This window comes from Rhinolophus sinicus, chromosome 3, assembly GCF_057876585.1.
Source record: "Rhinolophus sinicus isolate RSI-liver-muscle chromosome 3, RSI-T2T, whole genome shotgun sequence".
NCBI lineage: Eukaryota > Metazoa > Chordata > Mammalia > Chiroptera > Rhinolophidae > Rhinolophus > Rhinolophus sinicus.
Genome location: NC_142503.1, coordinates 79166147 through 79186991, shown reverse-complemented (window position 1 = coordinate 79186991; position 20845 = coordinate 79166147). Strand labels below are relative to the sequence as shown.

The following is a 20845-nucleotide window of genomic DNA, read 5'->3' as shown; positions in this document are numbered from 1 at the left end:
TGAATGGGGCTTTGAGAGGTACCCAAGTGCTTTTCAAATGAAAGCTACTATATGCTGGGGGACAGTAAACCAAGTGGTATTTCTTTTACCCAAAAGTACCTCTGACCAAGTGTGAAAAATAATGACCAGCGAATACTGTAGCACTGGAGTTTAGTTCCTGTGTCATGAGTTTTAGAACAGCTATCAAGAAGCTGAATTATATTGTTAATGTACTATTTACGTTTAATTTTTAACTAGAGGGTCTAATAAAAGTTAGATGTAATGTATTAATGTCAACTTATGAATCAAATTTGTGTGAATAATCATTTTGCAGTCTATACGAAACTCTAAGAGCAATAGTTGGGTGTAATCCGTGTTTATGAATTATCATTGCTATACTTTTACAATTAAGCTTACCGATCTATAAGCATCTTAATGAGAAATTACCTTAATTAAACTGATGCTTAATATTTGCTGTACTGTTTTGGGGTAGTGATTATTTAAAATACTTTTCAAGATGGCTGTCCCACTGCATGCAATATGGTTTTACTTTTAACAGAAATAAAGTCAACCCAGTGGCATGACCCCCCGTTTGCCCAGCCAAGAGGAGATGGTACTGGTGTTAAAAGTAGAAAGAACAATTTCATATGTAGCCAAGAGAAAAGGTAGCAAACATCTTTCCGATACTGTTCTCTTTTAAAGGGATGTTCAGAGGACAGGGAAAAGTTTTCTATTAAGAAGTCAACTTTTATCTACAAGGTGTTTCCTTTCGTTTGTGATGAGAGGAAGTTCAACATGTTGAATACACTGATTAATTAATTCTCATGGGATATCTTGAAGGGTGGAGCTTTCGTTTTCATATTTTGTCGTGTCCGTAACACAGACCTATTAATACTGCCCAAATACATCCTTTCCCAAGAATGAAAAGGACAACATAATTGCCTGTGCTGTTAGAAAACAGTCACATCCAATTCCCGAGCAGATCCTACAACATGCCAGGTGTGCCAGAGAAGGTTTTGAAATGTTGTGAATAGCTTGACATTATCACATTGTTACTGAAATGCAAATTCTTCTGTGCAGAACTTGGAAAGGTTTTCAATGTAGAAGGCCACATCGTTTCTTGCTTGTTGTCAACCATACCTAGTTTTAACTACAGGGCTTGTTCTATAAAAGTCACCATAATTCATTTGTATATCCCATTGTTTCTGTTGCCTGCATTTAAAGTGCAGACCCACCTTCCTGGGATGGCACCTCGGTGGGAGAGGGTAGATTGGCTTCCAGCAGGGAGGTGCTAACACAGGCTGTTCCACCTAGGAAGGAGTCTTGCTGAGTCCCACATCAGATTTAGAAATCAGGCTTACTGATGATACAGCAACAGTATTTACAGTGTTATTATTAATAATAGACCTCATTTACAAAGTGCTTATAGTTTTCAAAGTGCATTTGTAAACATTGCCTCATTTACTATCATTATAACCTGGGTTAGGCAGTGCAGGTATTATTATACCCAATTTAAAGATGAGATAACTGAGGTGCAGAGAGGTCAAATAATTTCCCTAAGAGTGTAACTCTGGTAAGGGAGAGGCTTGGGACAAGGTCCCCAACCTTCTGAATCTGAGTTTTGTGCTTCTCCATGTAATTTCACTGTTTACTCAATACGTAATTTTTAAAAAATGATTACAGTCTTTCTACCACAGATATTCTCACATTATGCCTATTATGCAGATTGAATACTGACACAAAACAAGTTTAGAAGTAGCTTTCCAAGGCCTCCACCTGAGGCGTCAGTGCAACTGGGACCTAAATTCCTGCTTCTCAGTGGAGAGGCTCGTAGGGTTAGTCGGTCATCTCAAAGGAGAGCAAGTGAAAATTGGAGGCTGTTTTTATTTGGGATTCTAGTCCTGTTTTACAGTAGGGATAAAAATATACATTGGAAACTCTGAGCCTGGTTCAGGGTAGAAGTGGAGGGCCAGGCGGTTGAGCCAGAAACTCTGGCAGGAATAGCCTCCCGGGACTTGCAACTTGTACCTATGAAACAGAAACATGTTTTTATCAAGGAATGAAGTGGATCATATGGCACAACATAGGAGGATCTTTCCTCTGACACAGTCATTTTCCTCTCTGGCCCCCGTTACTAAGTGTAGTGAAAGCACCAGTTCAATTTAATTTAACAGATACACATTTTAGGTCTACTCTAGGCCAGTTCTAGATACTGCAGAGACAATGAAGGCCTCGTTCAGAATTTATTAATGAACTGTGTACCCACTATTGGCTGGACATTGGGCCCAGTTCTAAGCAAGGAGGGTAGATGTGTGAAAAATCACTATAGTGTAAGATCTGATGACTATGTCTCAAAAGCAGAGGAGCGATGATGCTCAGGACAGGAAGGGGCAGCTCTGTCCTGCTGGGAGGTCAGGCAGGCCTTTGGGTTGTGGGAGGCCCGGGCAGGAAGAGCAGTCAGGCTAAGGAAGGGAAAGGCAGGAGGAAAGGCCTAGAGGCAGGACGATGGAGAATGAAGGACTTGGCCCCAGAGCAGCTAGGGAGCTTCCCTGACACTGGAAATGCGTGTGGCAGCCCTGGGGACAGAAAGGGAGATTGAGCCTGTGAGGCTGCCCTGCTCTGGAGATGGGGCCTGGAGGTGGAGGCAGTTGAAGCTTTTAAGCAAGAAGATGACACATCATCAGATGTATGTTTTAGAAATATAAATCTGCTAGCACTGTGAGTGGAAAAAAAGAAATAGATTCTGGGTGTGTTTGCAAAGTATAGCTGTCAAGACTTAGGGACCAGTTGGTTGTGTGGGGTAAGGGAGTGGAAGGAGTAAAAAATGGTTCCAAGATGTCACATCTGGGGGGAATTGAGTGGCTAGTGGGGGCAAAGGCCAAGACAGAAACCCAGGTTTACAGACAAAGTGGTTAACATTTAACAGCTATCACAAACCTTATTCAAATGACACATTATAGGCCAAACACCAAAGCCTTGGGTCTAGTCCCACTGTGCTCACACCTAGCTCTGTAAAACGAGAATGAAAAGATTTTAAAATGAAAGACTGTTTAAACTGTCACATTTGGTCTGGCAGCTGGGACCACTTTCTCCAACATCAAGGAGGTTAATACCATAACATGATGTGGACAGCATGAGGGAGACAGAAGCACCACCCAGGGCATCCATAAAAACTGGTTACAAAATGCAGGCGGCGCAAATGTTAAGGACTCATCTGTTTCCTATTGTTTTTTATCATGCTGAACAATTTTACTTTACGCAAGTTTTTGAATTCTGAAATTACACATACATGTGTTTATCCCTCCTCTTACCCTCCCCACCCCTTGTTGGGCATATTTAGATAAGTGTTTATCTCTTAAGTTGCCTTGTGTGCAGCTGAAATGTTACAGATGACGTAATTCACAAAACACAAATAACACCTAAATTGTGTTATTTAATAGGACAGTGTTAGCAGATAGCTAGGCCTTTTTTGCTGCATTGTGCTAAAATTGAACACTGCTTATATAGTGGGAAGAAAGAAATATGTTTAAGAATACTTAGGAAAAAAAATCAATCTTCATTACATAGGTGATTGAGGTATCATTGGTTTTGTTTTATGGTTTCAACCTCTAGGTAAGTATTGGTATAGTATAGTTGTCCAATCAGTGCCTTTAATTGTTGAATATAACTAACATTTTTACTACTAAAAAGAATCCTAAAAAATGGATAGAGATAAACCCTTCACTTTGCATTTTGCACTTTCAAGGGTTTCTAAATAAAACTTGTTAACGGGAAAGTTTTATTCTATCATGAAATAAAGTTTGATTTTATATTTTGAAAAGAGGTTGAATAGCAGAAGTGAAACAAAGCAGGATTAGAAACATCACATACCTTCAGGGAGCTTTAACAGATTGAGTTTCTGCAAGGGAGAAAAATTTTATGAAACTGTTTGCTTTGATGTCTTAGTATAAAGGCACGTTACAATTACACATTAAAGAATAATTTGTTTTTTTTTGTTTTTATGTTGGGACCCCATATCTGAGTTGGTGCTATAATGTTGAGAAACTGAACTATAGATTATTTCACTATTATGATATGTCAAATTATTGCACAAGATGTACTGTCGTTTCTAACTTGTAGGCTGCCCTCTAGTGTTACTTAATCTTAACACAACCACTTTTGTTTAGATCTCAGGAAAGGTGAAAAAACAGTTTACAGAGAATCTTACCATCTAGTCAACAGGTAACCCAACCCAGCTAGACCCTGTCTCTGAATTGTGTTAAGTTTATAATAAACATGGTTTGAAAGGTTGTGAAGGAATTTAAATGTGCCCATTACCAAAGCTCTGATGGCACCGAGGGCAGACAGTACAGTAAGTCCTCACTTAATTTCCACAGGTTCTGAGATTTTAAGAGAAATGACATGACGTATAACAAGACCACAGCTAACAGGTATTAAGTTCCTAAACATCTCATCAACACTATAACAAAATGATGTCATTCGAGGACCTGCTGTATGGTGTGGAAAAACACACACAATGATGTCTGAATTAAAGGTGAATGGCGAATATGAAGTCACACTCCGGACAAGAAGTTATCCGATTAATTTCACTTATATTTTCTTTTGGGTGTGTGCAAAAGAGCGATATGTGACAAAATAAGTTCTGTCTGAATAAGTCTAAAAGACCTTCTTTAATAAGTTTAAATAAAAATTACAAGTATCAAGAAAAATATTTCAGCCACCATCAGGTGGAAGATGTTCGACCAGACAGCTTCAAAGTTTGTCGCGTAATTTGCCCTCAAGGAAGCGTTCTGAATCTTCAATACACTATCCAATTCCAAACCTTCAAAGAGTACATTCCAGCACTTTATAATTTTCTGTAGATATTGAGCACACATGGTAGCCCAAACTGTGGCATTAAGTACTTTCTGACAGCAGCGCCAATTCTGCTTTTCCTTGGATGAACAGTAAACATACTCCCGAGTTTGCAGTAAGTGGAGAAAGTAAATTTCAGAGGTAGCTGTTTTTTGCATTACAATGCTGGCATTCTCAGGGGGTTACAAAGGTAAAAGGAGGTTCCAACCTTCATCTCCTAGCAGCAGAGTGACTGACAGGCATTTGATAACAATGGTTAGTGGTGATTATGGTGATTTCCTTAACGTTTTGAGACTCAGATCAGGAAGCACAACAGACAATGTGTGTGCAAGACACATACAGAATGAAGCCAAGGGTCAAAATTACACTTGGAAGTTAACTTCTTTTCTTCTAGAGGGGAGACATGCTGGCAGTAGTTCAAAGTATGTGCTCAGGAGTTTACTTTTCTATTGGCTGTGAAAGCTTGGGAAAGTTACTTACCCTCTCTGTGCCTCATTTTCCTCATCTGTAAAATGGGAATACTGATAGTGCCTACCTCATAAAGCGATTCTCATGACTAAATGAGACCACATGGACCAGAATGATACCTGGTACGCCAGTAAGCACTCAGTAAATTTCAGTTATTGCCATTTGACATCAAGTACTCCTAACAGAATTGGCTAAATTCAGTGTTTTGTGTCACCCTTGGCATGTAGGGTGTCATGCAGGGACTGAGCTACTGCACCCCGCACAAGAACACAGGACATGGTGAGGCCAAAAAGGAACACCCACGGAGCCATAGATAGGGGGTTCATACCACTATAGTCTCGCTGGTGGCCGGGTTGGAGACACAGGAAGCAGGAGCCACACTATCCGCAATCCGCCTTCCACTTCTCTGCCAACCAACCTCACTTGCAAACTGCAATCCGCCCTTGCTAGCTTAGCCACAGCAGTTATATCAGTGGCTAATGGCTAACCAGTAGCAGCTGATGGCTAACCAGTCACAGCTGACGGCCATCTACTACCCGAGCCAGCACCTTTCCACGTGAGGCTGAGAGCCTGGAAACTGCTCTCTGGGACTCTGTCCCCACATAGGTTAAAACAGAAAAGACAAGATTATAAGTGTCCAGATGAGTCTTTCTGTCTGCTTCTGTCTCTTCATGTTCTTTTGTGGGTCAGGGCATGGTTTAAAATAACTGATTTGACTAATCATTTCATTTTATTTAGGAAACAGTACATACCTACTATGTGCATTGAGCGATATGAGATCTTATTGGGTGTTTCCAAAATAGTAACTAAGGGGTTAGGTGAGATGGCCAGTTTTTGCTCCAGCTTTAACCTGCCTCTGTTGGGTCTACTGCTCAGTGAAGAGCCTGTGTTCAGCAGGCTTATGTCGCAGGCCCTGAACTATGCCGCCTTCCTATATACTCTGGGGACAGAGGATGTGGAAACGCTGAAGGAATAATACTGCGTTTTTTCTCACTTTTCCGTACGCAGTGTTTAGATTGCAGTTTGTGTTATATTTGGAATCATGATATTCAGAAATTTTCACTAACAAAGAGGGCCCAAGGATCTCTTAATATCTGACTCAAAACCAATGTATAAAATTTATTTTATACAACAAAACTAAGTTATTGGTAGGATTAACGACTTATACCAACAAACTGAAAATGTCAAATTGATTCACTGGTTTTAACACTTGTTTCTCACAAAATTTTAAGAGTTGTTGAACCACTAAACAGCAAAGTGAATGGATTTGGAATTAAATCCCTATTCCGACCCCTACTGCTCTGAGGTGTAATGAGAGGCAGGCAAGAAGCTGGGTGATTAAAGAAAAACAAGGACCAAACTGATCATTAGCTCCCAAGCAAACACAAGTTAATTCTGGCGCCATCCATCCCAAGTATGCACTCCACCAAAACAAGGAAGTTGCCGGTCAGGACTTAGGGAATGTGCTAACTGTAACAGTAAGAACTTGGACACTGGGTCCATCCGGAGATGGGTAAGAGGAAGTGGGGCCCCTCCTGCCCAGTGGCAGGGAGCTTTGTGTTCATTTGGTATTCACCCAAACTCAGGACCATCTGACAGCTGTTTGGTGTTTCTTGTGAAATGGACTTGGGCCCTGGCCAGATGCTAGTGGACAGATGTTCACAACACAAAAAACCTTCATCAAAATAGGGGCTAATTGGCAGCTTCCTAATGATCTGAACAAATAAAGCAGGAAAGGGCTGGAGCTGCTCGGGACCACTGAGAAAGGCCCAAGCCAGCCTCTCCGTCTTAGGGAGGAGGCCTTGTTAGGAAACGGAGCCCTCTCCATACTCGGGGATTTTTGGTTCCCGGGCTCCTTGACAGGGATATTTAGGGTTTGTTTTGTGTGTATGTATGCTTGTCTGTATACCTATGCTTAACAACTGAAAGTGGGCAAATCAGAGGTTATTTGGACCTTACCCACTTCCCATCAAGGCAAATCTTCAAGTGCAGGATTTTCTCCACAAATTTGGTTTCTATGCAGCTTTTGAGTATCATAAAAATTACTACACATTACCTTCATGGGAACCCTCAAAAAGAATGTATGTGCTTCATTTCATACCTTTGGTTGTAACTGGTCAGTAATAGCTGCAGTGTAATTTTGTTCAAATAGTTTGGTTAAAATGGATTTGTTTAAAAAACTGTTAAAGTGAGCATTTGGGGGCAAACTGGTTTGACAATGCCCCATTCATAATTAGGTGGACTTGCTCCTACTTGTACAGGCAGGCTACAATTAACTGTCTTTGATTTCAACAGTTAAGCTGTCTTTTTAGTGCCTTGGGCACTTTTTGAGTAGAAATTCTCCAGAACCTCTCTTTTTTTCCTCTCTCAATTTTGCAAGTTGGGAACAAACTCTTAATTCCTGGCTCATTACCAACAGAATCTATTACCCATCGAGAGACGGACAAATAATGTTTTTCTAAGGCAGGGCATAGTTTTGTAATAGGTGATTTAGTCCATTTTTGACTGATGCTACTGTTCATTGTTTGTTTTCCACAGACTCAGAGAATATGCAGATTAGCACAAAGAACAGAGACTCCCCCTAACTCTTTAGACCCTCTGCAGCCCCCACTCCAACCTGTGCTCATTAAAAGGTTCCTTGTCCCCACCCCTTTCCCAGAAATCAAGATTTAAGAAAAACCCATCTCCACCCAGATATTTCTAAAACACGATCTCTAACCCAGCTAAAGAGGCTAGACACATTTTACTAGTCATTTCTATAGTTATTTATCCAAAACAAATTTTATAGATTTGGTTGAAGATACCTCATGATGAGTGCGCAAGATTATGTTACCGTGGTACGTAGTAATCCTGGTTCCAAGTGTCTTGGCTCCCCTCCCCCCACCCCCAACATCTTACTCTCAGGATTTCTCTGGACCAGTAATACACCCCCTCTTTCCCATTCTCTAGTGTGGCTCCTGCTCCCTTGAATGAAAGGCAGCTCCAACTAAAGGAGCTAGAATATGCCCAGCAACCAATGCTGGGGACTATTGAGACCATTGTTTGCTCCCAGCACTGTGGAGCCAGGTCTCATTTTACAGCACAGTGTGTTCTAGGAATTCCACTTCATCAGTACAACAGACCTTCTCTCATGCTTCCCGATTTTCCCCATTGGCCGCTGTCACAGGCAGCGCCACACAGCCCTGCAGCAGGCAATTATAATTCACTTCTCTCCAAGGCTCTGCTCTCCCCCATTTGCAAGGGACCACAAGGCATCAGCTGCCATAGTAAACAGACGCTAAGGACACCGAGCGTGATCAGCGCAAGCAGTGGCTGTGACGGTGTGTTTAAGGTTTAATCCCTTTGAGGGACTGAAGTTGGAGTTTAGAGGTGGGTCTCCCTACAGTGGTTACACTGAGGCTTCTGAGAAATTCAGCGAAAATGTCACGCGCTTAAAGATAAATGAGGTGACTGTGTTTCAAGTGAACATATTAATTCAGGTTTCCCAATATAGTCACTCAAAACAGGCCTGACACAAAATTATAAAATGTGTTATGTGAATGTACAATATGTACTTAATTTTTTAATCTGTAGTTTTCAAAGCAGTTTGCAAATTAGTAGTACTGTACCCATTTTCCAAATGGAGAAGTGTCCTCTGGTGACGCCCAAGCATTCCTGGGAATGATGAATGTTCTCTCGAGTATCGCCAACTCCTCCTGGACCCTTGTCTGTGTAAGGAGATGCTTTCCCCTGGAAACAGGATCTACAGCATGGCTTATGTATCCCTACCTCTGATCCACAGAAAATTTTACGTTTACTTTTTAACTTTCTAGTATATTTTGGCAATCGTTGAATGAAAATGTTTTCATTTTTCTCCCATCTGGCAACATGCGGCACCACTTATGAAATAGTTTTCTGCTGGATTTTAAAACTGCCCCATTAATGACATTTCCTGTAAATAAGTATGAGTGATTCCCCCCCCTCCAGCCCCCCAAATTTTAGAAGGTTTGGAGGGAACTCAATCTGCATGCAGGTTCGGTGGACACGTGTGACTTCCCCTCCCAGTAGAGAGGGTGCAGCGTCAGGCTCCGCCCAGGACAGACTCACCGGACTTGCTCCATGGCCTCCAGCCACTGTGCTGAGTGGGGAAGAGCATCGTCCTGAGAAGCTCAGCCTCGGAGGATTTCATTTAGTACCAAATCATTAAATTGACCCAGAGGCTGACCAAGTAATTAGGGCAAGGCTTTGCAGAGCTCTTTCGTATGTACTGTCCTGTTCTCATAACGTGGTACAGCACCTGTCTTTGCTCTGGTTTGGAAGAAAGAGAAGAAACATGTCCCCCCTTGAATTAAAAGATAGTCAGTGTAAAGTTATGTATTCTTATCCTTTGCCCAAATATGGAACTTTGTAATTTTCAGCTTGGCAAACTAAAACATGTTAAAAAGGACAGTTGGCTAAAAATCCTTTTTTTAAAAAAGAAATGTGAACCTCAGAGGAAGCCTTAGGCCATAGATACGGTCGTATTACACATTCTGGGAAATTTTAAATTGTAGGAACAAAGACCATGGCTTACCTTACAGTGCTCTCCAGGTGAATCAGTCACTCTCTGACTGGTGTCAGTGACATTTGGTGGGCAGTGGTTGGCATGCCTCCGTTTTTTGTTGTCACCATTTCCTCAGGTTAATGTAGATAATTGAGTCAGGCTCTATAGCCTGGATCCTGTGACAGACTCTCAGGAGAGTCTTTGTGGCAAACATCAGGCAGGTATTTTTAAAGCCTTACCCTAGCTGTCAGAAGGTTGATGGCTCCTGATGTTTTAAACTGTCAGTCCAGGCATTCTAATTCCTTAGTGGATTATTGATGATGTTGTTGTAGCATGTCTGCGTTTAATTGCAAACAGGAAACTGATAGAGCTACCTGGTTGTGATTACATCCTCTGAGACACCCATTCTATATGAATTCAATAATCCGGTCAAAAGTTAGGGACGGGAGAGAAACAGCTTCAGCAAGTAAAATGCTGTGCACGTTGCAGAAGGCTGGGGCCTGGGTTCAAATCCAGAGTTCACCATTTACTAGCTGTGCAACCTCAGCAATCTCCCTGTGCCTCAGTTTCCTCTCTCTAAAATGGAACAGTTATAGTGTCTGCCTCCTAGGGTTGCTGTGATGATTGCATTTGTCAATATGTGTAAATTGTTTTAAGGACCTGTTCTACAGTAAGGACTAAATACATGTTTCCTATTTTTACATTTTCTCCCCCTCCCCCCAAATCTTCTACTCATATAAGCATGCCGATGAGGCATAAGCTGCAGAGCGTGCGCACACACACTAGAGAATGTCATGCAGAATTGATTCTACACTTGAACTATAACATAGGCAAATTTGGCTTTTGTTGCCTGCCTGGTCCATTTTGACACCTTCGGTACACCCAAAGCCCCTGCTCTGTCACCTCTTCATCCTACCACTTCAGGTTTTTCCACCCATGTCCTCTTTGGTCATGGCCTGTATCTCATCTAAGTGATGCTTTATGAATTCCATAGTGCCACTTACCTGTGATGTCCCCAAGAACACAGACTATATACACTGACCTTCTTGGCATAGTTACTTGCTGAATAAGTTAATGGATGCTAATATTTAAAAACAGAGCTAATAACCCAAGACCGCTTTTGACAATGTTGGATCCCTGTCCTAAAGGCTGAGAACTGAAGCTATTTGGGAAACTGGGTTGCCAAAACCCTACCTGGGGTTGAGGCCTGGGGATCTGTAGGAATCAAATGTCCTTTAGGTGAATGTGATGGTCAGTCCAATTCTGGAAGCCTCTGGTTTAATTACTCATTCTGAGAATAACATTCCTCATGTGTGAAATGCTTACAGAGCCAAGCTTTTCTCCCAAGCCTTTGGTGCAGACCGAGTGATGTCCTGTCTGTGCTCACACGGTGTGAAGCCGCAGGGACACCTAAGGCGCTGCTCCTACTGTGGAAGCAGAGCCGCAGGGCGCTGTGGGAGGTCATGGGGCCGCAGGGCCCGAGGTGTCCTCTGGGCCTGTGCTGAAAGGGCCTTGGGAAGCTGGTCTTGGGCGAACATCTCTGTCCCCTCACCTTTGCTTCTGCAGTGATTCAGTAAAGCCAGTTCAAGGCCAGATGTCAAGCCCACCTGACGTGGGGCTCTGTGTATCACTAAGTAGTGTTAACATTAGCACTTTTAGAGTATTATTTCAAAGACCCGGTTTCAAATTCAAGAACTAAAAGGTGGAGTGATGGTGTCAGGTAACCTCAGAGAGGATCATTCTCTTAGTAATCTCTCCTTTCTTAAAATAATCCAGACAGTGCTGACAATGTGAAATTCATGACGAACTTTCAGTAGGTATCAGTAGATGTATTTATTTTCCTTTAAAAATAAAACCAAGGAGGCTTAAATAGTCATAAAAGGAAATATTATGGAAATTAACGACCTGAAATAATTGAGGGATATTTATAACATTTATGTTTTAAAATGACAATGGCTTACGATGTCTCTAAAAAAGAATAAACTCTTTAACCACCGACCCCTTTCCATTCAAACCCTAAAGGGATGCAATTCCATATTTTCTATTTGTACAAGGTTAGGATCCATCCCTGACTTAACCATGATCTTAAGATGCCCATTGAGAAGGCTCAGGAGCGATGGAACCAGTCACAGCCAATAGAGCATGTGTTGTCACCAGCCCCCAAAGTAGCACGGCCCTTTGGCAGAGAGGTGTTTGTATAATAATCGTGCATGAATTACTGGCTGAGCGTTTTAATTATTGTTTTTACACTATTAACAATTCTGAAAAATTATAATTTAATGATATGGGGGAAACTCGCGTGAATTTTGCATAAACGGTATACTGCATTTCCCCCGTTACTAGAAAAGTACCCACATGGCACATTCTGTTAACAATAAGTGGATATTTATGCCTCATTAGAAGGGTATAATTTCTCACTTATAAATAAAATCACTTCTTTTCATGTCTCCAGTTTCCATCTCTCTTTACATTTTGTTTCTCTGGTACGTGTTGGCATCGGTGAAAAGAAAATTCCTCCTCCCCAATCAGAGGATGGGCAGCAGTGAGTCAGTCACTGAGGGCTACAGCCAGAGCTATCGCATGCTGTCTGCCTATCCTTTTCCTCTCCTCATGAGGGATTCAAGGTAGTCTAGTCTTCTCCAGAAGATAAACATAATCATCCAGATCCTTCGGCTTCTCTCCAGGCTTTAGCCTCTGAATTCTGTTCTGGTATCTGAGACCTTCATATGCTGTGGGATGAAACAAAACAGAATTTATCCCATTATTAAGGCTAACCTTTCAGACTTCAAGAGAAATCTGTATTTCTTGATTCAGCCTTCAAATGGTAGAGGCTTATAAAGCAGCTCTTAGTAGGTTCTTGGCTATATTAAGGGAATTTAACATGTGATTCTTTTTTCCCCCTAATTTTCAGAGACACCTAAGAGATGATTTATCAGGTCCATTTTGTTGTTTGTTTATAATGATTTTGATTTTTAGTTGATTCATTGAGAGCCTGAACTGGAAGGTGCTCATTTGGTCTTCCCGTTGGCTAGCACTGAGAACCTTTGAATTAGTGGTTTAGATACTGTATTTACAAGATCATGCTTTAGTTGATTGTACACTTCTTTCTAGATATAAAAATTGCAGACAGAGAAGGTGGGGCCTGTCCCATTATTCCTTTAGTTTTCAAGGCAGCATTCATGTAAGAACAGAGTTTAAAATGTTTATGTATCTTGACAAAACCCTTTTCATTATCGATTATGGTTTCGGAGTGGAATTGTGCAGAGCAGTACTGTTTTAAGGTGAATTGAAATCATACAGGCAAAGAGAATAAAGTTGTGTTCTTATATCTTCTGTTGACTTGGTATAAGCTGTGGGCAAGCCCGTTTGCTCCCTGGCCTCAGTTTTCCATTGAAAATGAGATTTTTTGTAAGATCTTAAAATCCTCCACCTGAAGAAGCTATATCAATGAAAAATGTATTATTTAAGCACAACAATAGCTCTTGCATGGCATACACCATTATATTTATAAACTATAAATTGAAAAGAGCCTTGAATGTAACACGAGTACTGGGAGGCCTGTTTTATCATTGTTGACCACCAAAATCTCAGAGAGGTATTGGCAGCCCATGAGACCCTCCAGAACTTGCTTTCAAAGTTGTCTGTATAAAATGACATGCAGTTTCTGTCCTCCACAGCAAGAGCTTGAAACTTTCCTCCATACTCCCCAAAGCAAGTTTTCTGCTGTAAGGGTAACAAGAAATGTGATATTCATGGAAACGTACCATGGGCTCCGAGAACCACTGCTGAGCCAGCTTGGAAAAGGCAGTTAAGTGGACAGTGTCAGGAGGGTACCAGTCCTCCCTGGAAGCAAAAATCAAGGTCCATAAATCAAATCTCAAGTATGGAAAAGAAAAAAAGAAAAGACAGCTGTCAAGGAGGGTGAAGGCATTATAACTAGGCCTCACTGTTCTGCAGTGTCCAGCTGTGTTGATACCCAGAGCTTTGGAACCAGTTCAAGACCCATCAACCTCAAACTAGGCAATTAAGTTCCAGGGCTGCCAGACGTCCCGTCTGCAGGTGTGAATGTAAGTGATAGGGTAGATGGTCTAACGCAATAACCATGATAGCGATGGGGCCAGAGTTTCCCCGAATAAAGGCCTGTCCAGGGATAAGTTTCAGCACTTTTGGAGATGGCATTAATTCGCAGCCCCTAATAGCACTTTAGCGGCTCTCAAACAGTAGCTGACATACTGCAAGCTTCTGGGTAAGATACACCTTAATTAATAGTGCCGATCATGTTCCCTCCCTATTTGCAGAATGCTTTACATTCACGGGTGTTGACTCAAGGGATCATTCAGCTTCTTTTATTAAGTACCAGATGTATAGCAGTTTACATCATTGGATTTTCTGCTCTGGTTTAGATCCAAAGACGTTATTAGCCAGACTTAATGCTTGTTTCTTAGTAATACTGTTATGAAATAAAAGCTTCTGTTGTAGAAGCTTCCTTAATAGACAAAACAAAGGCTTTTTCTTAATCAGTACATTACTTAAGAGATAGCAACAGTCAAGTAATGAGAAAAACTGCCCTTTAAAACACAGCCCTTTGTACCTTAAGAATATATAATATAAAAACGATATATAATATAAAAACTACGAATTTCTGATAATACACACACACCCCAAAATTTGCTGGCATTTTATGAGTTAATTCTTAGGAGTTAATTTCATGTATTTGAATATTGAAAAATAAACAAATACAAACTGTAGTGTAAATACATCTAGAGAGTTTGGCCCATGCCTTGGCTTGGAATCCAATTTGGATGATCTGGAAGAAAAGGATCAAAGCAAATATTTCCATAAAGTTGAATATGAGGTTTTTCAGCAACATCAGTACTATACCTTTTCAGGACACTTGGGACACATGCCCAGGAATTACCTACCGTTTCTTTAACACCACTAGAATAAAAATGATAGGTGTTGTGTTTTTTTTTGTTTTGTTTTGTTTTTAGGCTAATAGATTTTTTAAATCCTTTTAAAGTTTTCCTGGAGTGGCAGGAAAAATTGATTCAAAGGCAAAGAGTGAACAGGATGACTAAATGGAAATCAGGCAACGAGCCTAAGGAAAAAAATAGGTTTGGAACTGAAAATAAATTGGACATGTAACACCTCTCCATTCTGTTCCCTTTTCTTTTTGTTTTTCATGAGAATCTATATTTATGGAAAAGTCAGTTGATTGCTTATCAGGCTGAAGCTTGTGTTTGCTCAGACTTGTGATAATGAGTAATAAAAAGAGGTGGGAATGGCTAACATGAGAGGAGGAGACGGAGTCAGAGAAAATGGGTGGGCTCAGGGGACGTTGCGGATCTGAGTTTCTAAAGCTCTGTATTCCCCCTCGTGTTGTTACATTAATTGGAGGGGGGTTCAGACAAGGATCCGTGTAATGAGTATGGGGTCTTTCCAGGCAGGCTCCAGGGAAGAGTTCCCAGTAATTACCTGGTTACATTCTCATCCGGTGGACCAGTGATCTAACACCTCGCTCCCAGAAGTGTGGCCCACCAACCAGCAGCATTAGCGTCATCTGGGAGCTCATTAAAAATGCAGATGCCCAGGCCCCACGCCAGACCGACTGGAAGCGATTTTGCATTTTAAAAAGGTGATTGGTGTACATATGGACATGAGATATGAGGACACACGTAGAGTGTGGGATGCAAAAATGGGGTTGTCTTCGAAAAAGGAGGAACCAACTATTTTTAGATAGCTAGCTAACTACATCGTAGGGATGCGATGGTACTTGTTGGTAGTTTAGCCCTGAAGATGTAAAGCAATTCACACTGTCTCAGGGAAGTAGTGAACTTGGACCCTGACATGACTTAACCTGCGGTGTCACGGGGAACCCAGTATTTGCCTAACAGCCTCAAGGCCATGTGGGCAAATGGGGCAGAGGTAAGAGAGGTGGGTGGTAAGAAGAGTGACAGTAATAATCTCAGTGGCCTTCAGGATTATGGCTGTGGTCTGGTTTCAGAGCTTTGACTCCAGTAAACCAAGACTCTGTCCTTGGTTTCTAGCGCGTACTTGTGATTGAAATGATTTATCATTTTATTAAAGCTTCTTAAATGCTTTACAGCCCTTTAAAAACAATCTTAATCATCATAACAGCCTGGTGAGATAGCACGGTACTGTGTTCCCCTGATTCTAAAAGGCAGATGAGGATTTCTGCCATCGCCCCTAAGGATCTAATGGACAGCAGAACTGGATGGGGCCATGAAGATGGCAGGATGAAAAGACACCCCTCTTGAGAGCAGATTGCTGCCACATCTGAGTGGCATTTCCAAGCCCATGTGGAAAGACTTGCTCAGCCAGTGTCTCCAGTTACCCACTCTTGGGCTGCCATTTTCCAGGACAACCAAGCAGTATGTGACTAAGGTAGCGCGTGAATAAGCCTTCCCATACTGTGTGTGTTTCCTCGAAAATAAGACCTAGCCAGACAATCAGCTCTAATACGTCGTTTGGAGCAAAAATTAATGTAAGACCCAGTCTTGTAGTAAAGTAAGACAGGGTCTTATATTAATTTTTGCTCCAAACGACGCATTAGAGCTGATTGTCTGGCTAGGTCTTATTTTCAGGGAAACAGGGTAGTTTCTGGTAACGGTGGAGGGTGAGGCTGCAGATAAACCCTCTGCCACCTCACCTTTTTATGCCAAAGTCTAAAAGCAATTAACACGACCTAGAGAAACAATGACTAGAAATGGTGACATCACAGATATTACAAGTCTGTTTTTGTCTTTGTTACATTTTAATTCAATAATGATCTCAGTCCTGTTTGGCAGGCAGAATCTAATCTGAGAGTCATGGGAGGCCTCTTCTGAGAAATACACAAGGAAGGAAACTGCAAAGGAGATTGTGCCTGCCCCAGGCTCAGAAAAGGATTGGGAAGGAGATTCCTCAGTAATCCCAGAAACCAACTCTGTTAGGGAAGGGCCACCCATTCTGACAGCAGTTGGAAGGCGTGCCTTCAATAGTAATAAACCAGAAGTGGAAATACCTTACTGAAAGGACTATAGACCGTTGCCAGCTTTTCCAGTACATAAGTTATTTCCTGGAAACATTAGGGACCAAAGATAGTTCTCTTTTTCCTGTTTCTACCAAGGTTCATTTAATCTTCATGAGAAAGGCAGCAGAGAACACTGACTGCCATATAATCAAAGACCCAGCAAATGTTATTTTAAGAGCTGCCCCAAAGATGAAAGAATTTAATGAAGTAAAAGAGAAGAGCGAATCTACGAAGTCCACCACGAGAGTGGAAAGGGCGAGTTTGGGCATGAATGGAACTACCCTGGAGCCTTGATGAGAAGCACTCGGGCTGGACCACATTCCCTAAATGCAGGCTTGTCATATCATATTGTCCCATTTACTTTTCTTTCTCTTCTTCCAGCACAAACTCCTGTCAGCCTGTGGGAGGGGTATTTCTGCTACCTAATCTGGGTTACACAGCCCTGCGAGGTCCAGAAACTAGGCAAATTATAAACCTTTGGAGAAGATGTAACAGTTATCACATGTTGATCAGTCCTGCCCACTGTGAATTAAAAAAATTATATTCTTGGCCTTATTTAAAACTGTAACAAGTCTGGAAGTGAAAGATAAATTTTGTTTTTATATTAGCAGGTATTTCTATATAGCTTAGGTTTCAAGAGTAATGAGAATTATTCAGGAAGAGAAGAGTATTTTCAGCAGAAACTAGACCAAGAGAAAAACAAAAGATTTAGACGCATATGCAGTTTTGAAGACTACCTCAGAAAAGGTAGGAGTACAGGGGTCTCAGGCGATAGAGAACCCGTCCTGAACTGGGTCATTTTGTTCATGTGCAACATGGGCGGGAGTGAGGTGGGTGGGGGTCTTACTGAACCAAGGAGTCGTGTGAGAGTTTTCAAAAAAAAAAAAAAAAAATTAGGTAAAATTTAGTCAGTTAAGAAATAGAAAGGCAGCACTTCTCTGACTTAAAGGAATTCAGTTATAGTCATAAATTAAAAACCAATCATCATCCCATAATTGAAAGGTGAAATTAACATCATCTTGAAATAGAAAAGCTAGTAATTTCTGAACTTAAGGAGGGAAAAAACCTTACACTTTATGATATCTTGCTTGGGCTTTGTGAGTATTCAAATAGACCTACAGTCACAGAATTGTAAGTGTCACAAATGGGAAATGATGCTGTCTCCAAAATCACAGACACCACCAGGGAAAGGGTTCAAGTGGTGCCGAAGCAGCCGCCTCTGGAAGTAAAGAAAGTGGTTACCAGTTGAGGGAAATGAAGATACAGAGAATTAACAAGTAGTCCTGAATAGAAGAGACGCTACTGCCCACGCTTTTTGCTCATTGTACCAATTCAGCCACAGACACTTCCTGTTTCTCCAAGCACGACACGGGAAACAGCTTTACGCATAGTTTAAAATAATGATAATCCCCACAAGTTCTGCCCTGACCTACAAGTATCTGCAGCTGGTCCAGCTTCACTTTCAAAGAAATCCACATTCTTTTGGAATCTTAGTAGAGTGTGATAGTTTGCCTTTTTATTGGTAGATTTACTTATTTAGTTAGTTTCTTTGATACAGTAGATGTATGGACCCGTTTTGCTTTTTTAACTGTCTTGTAGTCTAAGGTAAATGAGACAACAAAATTTTCCTGAACCATATTAATGAAAGATAAAGGGACACACAGGGCCCTTTAAAACGCTATCAAAAGTGTATGTAAAGAGGTTGGAGAGGGGTCTCCTGGGAGGAAATAAAACACAATAGAGCAACGAAGAGGAAAGGGCAAATGCTGAGTGTCCTTTAGAAGATACTGTATTTCCCAAAGCAGTGTCCAGATCTCTGACTGATATAAACACCACAATATTGGTCAGTGCTGGTAGCAGCTTCAATGTGTGGTTCCTAGACCTTTACACGATTGGGTTAGCAAATACCAACTGTACAGGATATGAGAAATTATGATTTCATACGCCCTATCCAAGTCTTAAAAATCCCACACCAACTCGTGTAACTCAAATGAAGAGGGGATATAAAGAGACTCTTAATTTTTGATGGCTCTCCAGAGTGCCCTCCCAGCAGCAGGGACGGAATCCTCGGAAAACATGGAGAAGAAAATGAATTGGCAGGCACCAATGCATTTACCAAGATATGACATGAGCTTCTGTACATGAGACTTCTTAACTGGATAAATAAAGCATCTTAAAGAACTTAATGTTTTCTTCTGCCCTAGATGTTACCAAGTTCACGCTAACTATTAATTAGCATCTGAACTTGTGAGCTTGGTACTGACAAAATGAACTTGTGTGGGTGGCCTCTTAGCACCAAACAGGCACAGTAATTAACCCTTTATTTAGTCATGTTAGTCTGGGGTTGTTGCCTTGAAAAATATTGCCTTCAAATGTCCTTGAATGCTAGCTATCATTTAAAAAATAAATAATAATAGTTTTGGTGACTCTACCTTCCCCCTCCCCCCCACACAATGGACATGATAGGACTTCTGAAAACAAACACAACAGGTTTAGATCAAAGACTTGTGGCATTAATTTAAATTCTGATTTTGAACATTTAAAATGCACTGTCACTGTGATCATCACTAATTAGCATTTTGTGTAGCCAGGCCAGCCTGTGACTCAACTATTTTTCTGTTTACCCTCCACCCCACCCCCCACCCTCATCACTGATCCGTATGAATGTTATCAAGCATTTGCAGCCTGAAAAAGACATGATCCAGATTTGCCTCCTTTATTTTGCCACAATTAGTATCCAGTGGGGCCGAACAACCTCCACTGTAAGTCATTTACGTTGTCATTAACATAATCATTAATATCATGATTGGGAGTTTTATTGTCTTGGGATGAATCGAGAGCTGTGACATCAGTTCAGCGATGCTAATGGAAAATATTATTTACACAAGACTTTTTCCTGTCTGCATTCAGCCATGCAGAACTAAACCCTCAGCTAAGTGCCAACAGATGCTGATCTGAGCAGAAGTTGTTGGCTCATATTGGTGCCAGTCCGATGAGAGTCAACTGCTAAGGGAGACACGAGTGAAAAATGGTCGTTTGGGCCAAGTTTCTTTCTCTCTTCCTCACTCTTGAAATTAGGTATGTGACACATGCACATGCGTACACACAGCCTCAGTCTGTGAAATAAAAGGGATGCAGGATTACAAGCAAACAGGGAATCTTGGGGCAAAACTCGAGTGCAACTTCATGCCCCATCCCTTTATCTTGACAAATCATGGTTCTGAGAGTGAAGGGTAAAGTGACATGGGCAAATGATGGGGACTTCATTTCTTCTCAATGTCCAGTAGAAGTGACTTGAGACAGAAGCTATAGCCAGAAATCAAGGATGACTGTGAAAACCTGAAGCAGGAGTTATCCAGGGATAGAGACGTCCAACATGGCGGCGACAACACACAGGTGGGGAGAGAAAATGGCCCCCGTGCGGCAGAGTAATGATAACAGAGTCCAGTTTGGCCTGCATTTACCATAACGCTTTTTCTAGTCACCTACTTTAAAAGTGGTATTTGAAATGATTGTGAATCGGAAGCATGATAATGGATACTTTTCCCAATAAAAAAATTCACCTAATATACTATATATATCTTAGTTACAATAACTACATGCCCTGAAAACAAGGAGTATTTGAATCTTATGTCATACCTCAAAAGAATATCAAACTAAGCATATAAAAAAATAGACCGTTTACCTTACCAAAAACTTACAGTGTAAGAAAAGGAGTTTTATAAAAATACAGTTTAGCACAAGAAAATGAATAAGATGAAATGACCTTATCACTGAGGAAGACTTAACACAACAAACAATGAGATCAGAAAATTCTCAAGAACATTGACCACACTAAAAAGTAACCTGACAAAGCAATATAATGCATTCTATGTCTAGTGTTAAAGAGACACAAAACAATTGATGTGACTGATGACCTAAGTAATTAAAATTTTATATGAAAATCAAGAGGTTAAGAAAGTCTAGGACAGAAGTAAAATAAGAACTAA

The 20845-nt window shown here is 41.1% G+C and overlaps 1 protein-coding gene and 1 long non-coding RNA gene across 4 annotated transcripts in view; one reads left to right on the top strand and one right to left on the bottom strand.

Moving 5' to 3' along the window:
- SEMA6A (semaphorin 6A) overlaps positions 1–20845 on the top strand; it is a 121799-nt gene that overhangs the window by 11721 nt on the left and 89233 nt on the right. The window lies entirely within an intron of this gene.
- The window catches only part of LOC148758511 (uncharacterized), a 209843-nt gene continuing 200650 nt past the window's right edge, over positions 11653–20845 (bottom strand). Inside the window, exons 2-3 of the long non-coding RNA XR_016020714.1 lie at positions 13588–13666; positions 11653–12552 (exon numbers count right to left, since the gene is read on the bottom strand). This is a non-coding gene — a long non-coding RNA (uncharacterized LOC148758511). The remainder of the gene's footprint in view (positions 12553–13587; positions 13667–20845) is intronic.